Source organism: Hylobates moloch, unplaced genomic scaffold (genome assembly GCF_009828535.3).
Source record: "Hylobates moloch isolate HMO894 unplaced genomic scaffold, HMol_V3 SCAFFOLD_10, whole genome shotgun sequence".
Classification (NCBI taxonomy): domain Eukaryota; kingdom Metazoa; phylum Chordata; class Mammalia; order Primates; family Hylobatidae; genus Hylobates; species Hylobates moloch.
The window spans coordinates 59,036,187-59,046,081 of NW_026652285.1; the positions used below are offsets into that span (position 1 = coordinate 59,036,187).

At 41.1% G+C, this 9,895-nt stretch overlaps 1 pseudogene; it reads left to right on the forward strand.

Moving 5' to 3' along the window:
- The first annotated feature begins 4,289 nt into the window (after positions 1-4,289).
- On the forward strand, positions 4,290-6,221 carry LOC116475419 (ribosomal L1 domain-containing protein 1-like; annotated as a pseudogene).
- Positions 6,222-9,895: the final 3,674 nt, after the last annotated feature.

A 9,895-nucleotide genomic window follows, 5' to 3' on the forward strand; every position in this document is an offset into this window, starting at 1 on the left:
TGCAACTTAAGGAAATTCCCTGGGACTGAAAGATGCATGTTTTCACACTCAAAGGGTCCACTGTGTACCTAACAAAATAAGTGAAAATAGACTCATACTTTAGTATATCATCATGAAATTTCAGTGCTTTAGGATGTTAACTGATTATTAGCCAATAAAATTCAAAATGCATAATATATTGATGACCCCTCAAAATTTTAAATGCTTTGAAATAGTTGGCCAGGCAGGTGGCTCATGCCTGTAATCCCAGCACTTTGGGAGGCCGAGGTGGACAGATCACAAGGTCAGGAGATCGAGACTATCCTGGCTAACACGGTGAAACCCCCGTCTCTACTAAAAAAATACAAAAAAAATTAGCCAGGCGTGGTGGCGGGCGCCTGTAGTCCCAGCTACTCCGGAGGCTGAGGCAGGAGAATGGCGTGAACTCGGGAGGCGGAGCTTGCAGTGAGCTGAGATCGCGCCACTGCACTCCAGCCTGAGTGACAGAGCGAGACTGTCTCAAAAAAAAAAACAAAAAACTTTGAAATATCATTAGATCAAGGGGGAGCTTAAGAGAGAGATGAAATCAGTAAGTCAGTGGAAATAGGAATATTTTATAATCAAAGCCTTTAGGAGGAAACTATTGTCTCAAATGTCCACATTATTAAATACAAATGATTAAAAATTGAAGGAACAAACTACTCTTATGAAATTAGGAGAGGACTATGGAAATAGCCTGATAAGGTATTAGTAAAGATAAAATAAGACATTAATAAATTAGAAAACATTAAAGAAGGATTAAGAAATAAAAACCTAATTTTTAAGAAAAACACAAATGGGAAAAATCTTATGAGTTAAATAAGCTTCGTACAAGCCTAATGGTGGGGAGCACGGGGTTGGGGAATGAAAGTGACAAGATCGGAAATCAAAAGGAGAAATAACCACAGATATGAGAGAGATTGTAAAAAATCTTGAGTGGGAGAAAAATATTTGTGTCTGAGTGGTCTAGAATAATTTTCACTAATGTGAAAGATATAATCCATTTTGAAGTTAAAAATAGAATGGGAAACAATATATATAGTGAGAATTTTTTTAAATAAATAAAAGCAGATCTATGTATGGAAAATAAACAGTATGAACAAAAGTCATTTCTAGGCATGAAATTATGGGTGATCCTGATAGTTTTGCTGATATGCATGGGTAACTCTTCTGTTGAAACATATATTGGTTTTATAGCAATATATATATTGCTATAAAATATATATTATATTAATATATTATACATAATAAAATTATAATAAGCGCTAAAAGAGAATTTAAGTCACTGAACAGCAACTGTTCGATGTAACATTTAAGGAAAGATGACTTTAAATTCCCCAATTTACTTTGCAGTTTCCACACCAACATGTTTGATTTTGCAGCAACATACCTGTTGCAATGCTTCATGTTACTCATATTGCTGGGACAATGGTAATACAGCGGAGTAATGATTATTTTCTCCTTCAATGAGATGAAGCCAATAGAAACCGAAATTTGATTATTATTTTCTCTTTTAGAAAACTTTTTTCTTTTTTTGAGACAGGGTCTTGCTTTGTTGCCCAGGCTGGGGTGTGATCATAGCTCACTGCTGCCTAGAATTCCCGGGCTCAAGGGATCTTCTCGCCTCAGCCTCCTGAGTAGCTGGGACTATAGGCCACACAACCATGCCTAGCGAACTTTTAAAATTTGTAGAGACAGGATCTCACTAGGTTGCTCAGGCCGGTCTTGAATTCCTGGGCTCAGTCATCCCCCCACCTCAGCCTCCCAAAGTGCTGGGATTATAGGTGTGAGCTACTGTGCCCAGTTTAGAAAACTCTTATTATGAAAACATTAAATATGTACAAAAGTAGAAAGAATAGTAAAATGAACTCTTATATTCATCACCATCTTCCACAATTGTCAACCAGTCTTATTCCCTCTATCCATTCATCCCCAGCCCCACTGAATGATTCTGAGGCAAATATCAAACGTCACATATTTTCATTCCTAAGTATTTCAGTATGGCTCTCCGAAAGACACACATTTTTTAAAAAGGTTACTACAATGTCATTATCCCACCTGAAAATTTTAATGTCTTTTTTTTTTTCTTTTTTGAGAGGGAGTCTCAATCTCTCACCCAGGCTGGAGTGCAGTGGTGCGATCTTGGCTCACTGCAACCTCTGCCCTCCAAGTTCAAGCGATTCTCCTGCCTCAGCCTCCTGAGTAGCTGGGATTACAGGTGCCTGCCACCGCTCCCGGCTAATTTTTTGTATTTTTAGTAGAGATGGGGTTTCACCATCTTGGCCAGGCTGGTCTTGAACTCTTGACCTCATGATCCACCCACCTCGGCCTCCCAAAGTGTTGGGATTACAGGTGTGAGCCACTGCGCCTGGCCGATTTTTATTTCTTAATATCATCAAATATCCGGTCAGTGTTCACATTTATTCAATGGCTTCAAATTGTTTACAGTTTATTTCAAATAGGACCTAAAGTTTATCTAATTCATAAGTCTTTTCAATATTTATTCTTTCTTTTAAATTTATATTTATTTATTATGAGGCAGGGTTTCACTGTCGCCTAGGCTGGAGTGCAGTGGTGCAATCTCAGCTCACTACATCCTTGAACTCCTGTGCCCAGGTGATCCTCTGGCCTCAGCCTCCCAAGTAGCAGGGACTATAGGCACATGCCACCATGCCTGGATAATTATTTTTGTGGAGTTTTTTTTTGTTTGTTTGTTTTTTGTAGAGACAGGGTTTTCCCAGGTTGCCCAGGCTGGTCTCGAACTCCTGGGCTCAAGCAATCCTCCCTGCCTCAGCCTCCCAAAGTGCTGGGATTACAGGCTTGAGCCAACTGCACCCAGCCTAAGTTTATTAATTTTACATTATATCTGCAATTGGTTGATATTTGTCTTATGTTCACTTCCCTCTTGATAGAAACTTAAGAGTTTCAATATCTATGCAGTAGACAATTCACTGATGAAATGTAAAAAAATCTATAAATGTAGTTCATTTTTTTAGTAAAAAATTAACATATTGACGACCCCAGGAAACTGCTTGAAAATTATTTATTAATGTAAAAGTGATTTGAATAGGAATTTTAAAAGGAAAACATATATTAAATATTATGTTATGTATGTATATTGTTATTAGGATAATAATTTTAACGTCTCAGATTCAGTGAACCACACTCTTCTGGTTTTTTTTCTGATGTTTACTCTGAGTCCTTTATTTAGGTCCTCTTAGTTTACCTGCCCTCTAAATGTTGGGGTTCCTCAGTAGGCCGTTTGAAGCTCACTTCTTTGCATCATTTTTTTATGAGATCACTGTAATACCCCTAGTTGTAAATGATGTCTTTATTGGCAAAATTGACCAAAAATAGTTTCACATAGCAAATACCAAAACAAAGTAAAAAGGAAAAATGACACACTGGCTTACAAAAATTGCAGCTTCAATCAAGAGTTAATATGTAGAGCTTCTTAAAAACAGAAAGAAAATAATCAGCCAGGTGTGGTGGCTCACGCCTATAATCCCAGCACTTTGGGAGGCCAAGGTGGGCGGATCACAAGGTCAGGAGATCGAGACCATCCTGGCTAACACTGTGAAACCCCGTCTCTACTAAAAATACAAAAAAATTAGCCTGGTGTGGTGGCGGGCGCCTGTAGTCCCAGCTACTCAAGAGGCTGAGGCAGGAGAATGGCGTGAACCCAGGAGGTGGAGCTTGCAGTGAGCCGAGATCGCGCCACTGCACACCAGCCTGGGCCACAGAGCGAGACTCCATCTCAAAAAACAAACAAACAAGAAACCCCCAAAAAAGTAGCCAGGTGTGGTGGCACGTGCCTGTAATCCCAGCTACTTGGGAGGCTGAGGCAGGAGAATCGCTTGAACCTGGGAGGCAGAGGTTGCAGTGAGCCAAGATCGCACCACTGCACTCCAGCCTGGGCAGCAAGAGCGAAATTCTGTCTCCAAAATCATCATCATCATCATCATCATCATCATCATCATCATCATCGTCATCATCATCAATGATCCTATAGAAAAATGGGTTAGAGACAGGCACAGACTGATCATAGAAAAAGATGCAAATAGTCATTAAAAGGATAGATTCTCCACCCCACTAATTTGCATGATAAAAGAATGCAAATTAGAACTATATTGAACATTTTTATCACTTAACAGCTTGGCAAAATTCCAAAAGTTTGACCATATACTTTATTGGTAAGGCTATGGGAAAGCAAGCACTCTCATACATAGCTTGTGGAAATAAAAACCAAATTCTAGGCGCATCTTCACGAGATGAAAACAGAATTAACTTCAGCCGTGTTGACACGTTGCAAGTCCAGGAAAAATGATCATGGATTGCTTTTGAACAAGAATGAAAATGTATTTTTAATGGTGGTATTATGGAAAATTCCAAGTAAAGAACTGAGGGTCAGATTGGCCTTGCCTCATGGTATTCAATCACATTTAGAAGAAATCTGTTTATTTACCAAGGATGAACTCAATTCAACTCCTGAAAAGACAGAACAGTTCTATAGAAAGCTTTTGAACAAGCATGGAATTAAAACCGTATCTCAGATTATCCCCCTCCAAAACTTTAAAAAAGGAATATAAAGCCTGTGAAGCCAAGCTCCACCTTCTGAGCAGTTTTGACTTCTTCCTTACTGATGTCAGAATTAGGTGGCTCTTACCTTCACACATTAAGAGACATTTCTATCAAACAAAGAAAGTTCCAGTATCAGGCTGAGGCGGGCAGATCACGAGGTCAGGAGATCGAGACCATCCTGGCTAACATGATGAAACCCCGTCTCTACTAAAAATACAAAAAATTAGCTGGACATGGTGGCGGGCGCCTGTATTCCCAGCTACTCAGGAGGCTGAGGCAGGAGAATCGCTTGAACCCAGGCGGCAGAGGTTGCAGTGAGCCAAGATCGCGCCACTGCACTCCAGCCTGGCGACGGAGCGAGATTCCGTCTCAAAAAAAAAAAAAAAAAAAAAAAAATAGAAAGTTTCAGTATCTGTAAACCTTCTGTCCAGGAATTTATCAAGAGAGATCAATGAATGTATAGGTGGAACCATCTAAGTATTTCTAAAAGTGGTTCTTGCAGTGCTATACACATCGGTCACACTGGGATGCAGACTGAGTACATCGTTGAAAACATTGTTGCTGTCACAAAAGGACTTTTCAGAAAAATTGCCAGAGAAGTGGGAGAGCGTGAAACTTCTGTTTGTGAAAACTGAGAAATCGGTTGCCCTTCCTATTTTTTCCTTGTTTGTCAACAATTGGGATGAAGCCACCAGAAAATTTATGCTTAATAAGTAGAAAAAAGCAGCAAGGAGAAAACGAAGGGAAGAAAATCTTGAAAAACAAAAGGAGAGGAATAAAAACAAAAAGAAAAGGCAACAGGCTAGCAAGCCTGCATCAGTCCTAAGTAAAGATGACGTGGCACCTCAAAGTGGTGGCACTGCAGTGAAGAAACCATAATCAAAGAAGAAACAGACTCCAGAGCATGAGAATAAAAAATGCGGCACAGGAAAAGCCCAAGATAAAGTGACAAATGAATCAAAAGATGAAATTCCACGACTGGTAACCATAGGAAAAACTCCAGCTCATGAAAATATACAGATTGAAAAACGTGCTATAGGCCGAGGCGGGTGGATCACCTGAGGTCGGGAGTTTGAGATCAGCCTGACCAACATGGAGAAACCCCGCCTCTACTAAAAATACAGTATTAGCCGGGCGTGGTGGTGCATGCCTGTAATCCCAGCTACTCGGGATGCTGAGGCAGGAGAATCGCTTGAACCCAGGAGACGGAGGTTGCGGTGAGTGGAGATCGCGCCATTGTACTCCAGCCTGGGCAACAAGAGCAAGACTCTGTCTCAAAAACAAAAACAAAAACAAAACAAGAAGAAAACGTGCTATAGAAAGAAGTCTCCAGAAAAGAGTCCTGATCCCAACACATCTCGTGGGAAGAAGAGAAAGGCCTTGCCAGCCTCTAAGACCCGGAAGGCTGCAGAGTCTGAGATCCCGTGGAAAGGCCCAGGGAAGAAGCCAAAAATTAATGAGTCAGTGAAGGAAAAAAAATACTTCACTGGGGAAAAAAGCCTGAGACAGATACAAAAAAGCCAGAAGCCAAGTTTTTTACTACTCTTCGTAAATCTGTGAGAAAAGCTTCCCATAGCCCCCCAAAACGACACCAAAAACCCAAAGTATCCCAGTCGACCTAAAGTCAGTGATTCAACTGGAAGGAAACATTAGAACTACCTGAAGAGCTGTTTAGAAATACTGGGCTCCTGGCCGGGCGCGGTGGCTCACGCCTGTAATCCCAGCACTTTGGGAGGTGGAGGCAGGCAGATCACGAGGTCAGGAGTTCGAGACCATCCTGGCTAGCATGGTGAAACACCGTCTCTACGAAAAAATACAAAAAAATTAGCCTGGCGTGGTGGCGGGCGCCTGTAGTCCCAGGTACTCAGGAGGCTGAGGCAGGAGAATGGTGTGAACCTGGGAGGTGGAGCTTGCTGTGAGCGGAGATCGTGCCACTGCACTCTAGGCTGGGCGACAGAGCAAAACTCCATCTCAAAAAAAAAAAAAAAAGATTTCTTAAAGCCTCCATAGATCCATAGGTAATTCTGACATATGATGTGTTATTTTAATAGAGGTTTATTTGAAATTATATATTCTGCATTATTTTTCTGTTACATAAATGTTGTTATTAAACAATAAGACTAGTAATTAATAGTACTAATGCGGGAGAAGGAAAGGAAGACTTATTTGGGGAAAATTCAGACTGCACAAGTGGCCTGCCTGAAAAGTCACAGCAACAGGCAAAAATAAAATAACCTAGGAAAAAAAATCTCAGGCTGCACCTGCAGACAGATAAGCAGACAGGGTCCAGCACAGAGGCCCTTTGTTCTTTGTATTAATAGCAAGCTCCCAGGAAAAAGTTTCCTCCTCTTTTCAGGCATACACAGGTTGGGAGCCTGCACAGGAAGGAGGGGATCTTACCTAAAACAAACCCACAGTTATACAAACAAGAGAAGCAGCGCTTTGTGCTTGTCTAGAGACATACCCACAGCTGTGTAAGATAAGGGGAATTGCACAGACATCTTTACTGATAAGTCACTCAAACTGTTACAGAGATGAGAGGAGTTTCTTTTCTTTTCTTTTTTTTTTTTTTTGAGACAGAGTCTCACTCTGTCACTCAGGCTGGAGTGCAGTGGCGCAATCTCGGCTCACTGCAAGCTCCGCCCTCCGGGTCCACGCCATTCACCTGCTGAGGCGGGTGGATCGCCCGAGAGCTCAGGAGTTTGAGACTAGCCTGGGCAACATGGCAAAACCCCATCTCTACCAAAAATACAAAAAATTAGCCAGGTGTGGTGGCATGCACCTGTAGTCCTAAGTAGTTTGAAGGCTGAGGTGGGAGGATCACTTGAGCCCAGGGTCGAGGCTGCAGTGAGCTGAGATTGTGCCACTGCACTCCAGCCTGGGTAAGAGAGGGAGACCCTGTCTCAAAAATAAATAAATATAGTAGGACGAACTAAACTGATATTTTGATATTATCCATATTTAATTTAAAAACTCACAAAAACAGTGCCATGCTTCTTTCTGCCACATGATACAGTAGGATATGTTAACTCTTTCTGCTTCCTTTTCTGCAAATATTTCTCTGAGCAGCCTGTAGGTCCTCCTTAATTTATTTTATATAATGGTAAAACTGATGTAAAATCCACTTTGACTTGCAGCTCTGCTCTTATCAAACTCATGTGACACTGGGTTCCAGTGTCAGTACAATATGATGACATTAAGCTAAATTTCATCTCAACACAAGTGTTGAATCACGGAATAGTTAGGATTTTATCTACTAGCAACAACAAGATTTAGACTTGTAGGAATTAATTTCCATCTCTCCAAAAATGGCCATCTACTCTGTTGCTTGGGTAGACCATTATTTGTCAATCAGTTCCTTTGCATCCATTCATCACACAGTCTATGTCTAAAATGCCCGTTGCTTTTTCAACATTAGAAAGAATATTGGATGTCATCAGGAGTTAAACGTTTCTCAGGGAAAATGGTTTTTAAATCAGAGAGGTTAGTAGAAATCAAATATGGATTTCAAATAAATTACAGTTTTAGTAAATAAATTAAAATGGTTTCCCTTGGCTGCCCTGTTCTGGTTATAAATGTGTATTTGAAATATATATGTGTGTATATTTGTGTATTTGAAATATATATGTGTGTATATTTGTGTATTTAAAATATATATGTGTATATTTGTGTTTGAGATATATATGTATATTTGAAATATATATGTTCTGAAGCAGTCTTATTTACAAAAAAAGAGTGTTTTTTCCTCTATCAGTTTTTGTCACAACCTATACATGATCCTGAACAACTCAGATGCAGTCAGCTCATCCTTTTTTAGATATCTCATGGTCCTGCAGAGATCATTAAACAGTTTTGGAAAACTAGCATATATGTTCCTACTTTATTGTAACTCTTTTCTACATTCTCATCCTCTAATGTATTTAGTGAGTACCTACTATAGGCCAACCACTGCCCTAAGTGCTGGGGTCACAGCTTTGATCAAAACAGGCAAAACTTCTACCCTTGGGAAATTATTCTGTAAGAGAGATAGGCATTTTTAATTTTTTTAATTTTTTGAGACAGTCTTGCTCTGTTGCCCAGGCTGGAGTGCAGTGGCACGATCTCGGCTCACTGCAACCTACACCTCCCAGGTTCAACCGATTCTCCTGCCTCAGTCTCCCGAGTAGCTGGGAGTACAGGCGCATGCCACCACACCCGGCTAATTTTTGTATTTTTAGTAGAGATGGGGTTTCGCCATGTTGACCAGGCTGGTCTTGAACTCCTGACCTCATGTGATCCACCCGTCTCAGCCTCCCAGAGGCCTGGGATTACAGGCGTGAGCCACTGTGCCCAGACATTTTTAATTTTTTTAAACCAACTTTTGTGAAGTTCGATTTACAAACAACAAAATGTACACATTGTAAGTATATACTTCAGTGAAATTTTACAAATGTATTCACCCACACAGGCACCACCTTAATCAAAAACAGAATATTTACATCACTTCAAATCAAGCTCTATCCAAGTTAGTCTCTTCTTGAGCCCTGAGCAGTCACTAATCTGTTTTCTGTCACTATAGATGTCTTTTAGAGCTTGGGGTCTCACTTGGGGAATCATACTCTTGCATTTTATTTCTTACTCTGTTGCCCAGGTTGGAGTGCAGTGGCGCCATCTCGGCTCACAGCAACCTCTGCCTCCTGAGTTCAAGGGATTCCCCTGTCTCAGCCTCCCAAATAGCTGAGATTACAGGCGCACGCCACCATGCCTGGCTAATTTTTTTGTATTTTTAGTAGAGACAGGATTTCACCATATTGGTCAGGCTAGTCTCCAACCCCACCTCTCCACCTGCTAGCCTCCCAAAGTGTTGGGATTACACACATGAGCCACCATGCTCAGCCTGATTTCTTTTACTCAATATATTTTTGAAATTCATTCATGTTGTATGTCAAGTAGTTGATCCCTGTTTATTGATAATTACATTCATTACATTGTATGGATATGCCACAAGTTGTTTTTATTCAACAGTTGATGGACATTTGGGTTGTTTGTAGTTTTTGATTATTAAAAACAAAGCTGGGGCCGGGCGCGGTGGCTCACGCTTGTAATCTCAGCACTTTGGGAGGCCGAGGCGGGCGGATCACGAGGTCAGGAGATCGAGACCACAGTGAAACCCCGTCTCTACTAAAAATACAAAAAATTAGCCGGGCGTGGTGGCGGGCGCCTGTAGTCCCAGCTACTCGGAGAGGCTGAGGCAGGAGAATGGCGTGAACCCGGGAGGCGGAGCTTGCAGTGAGCCGAGATTGCGCCACTGCACTCC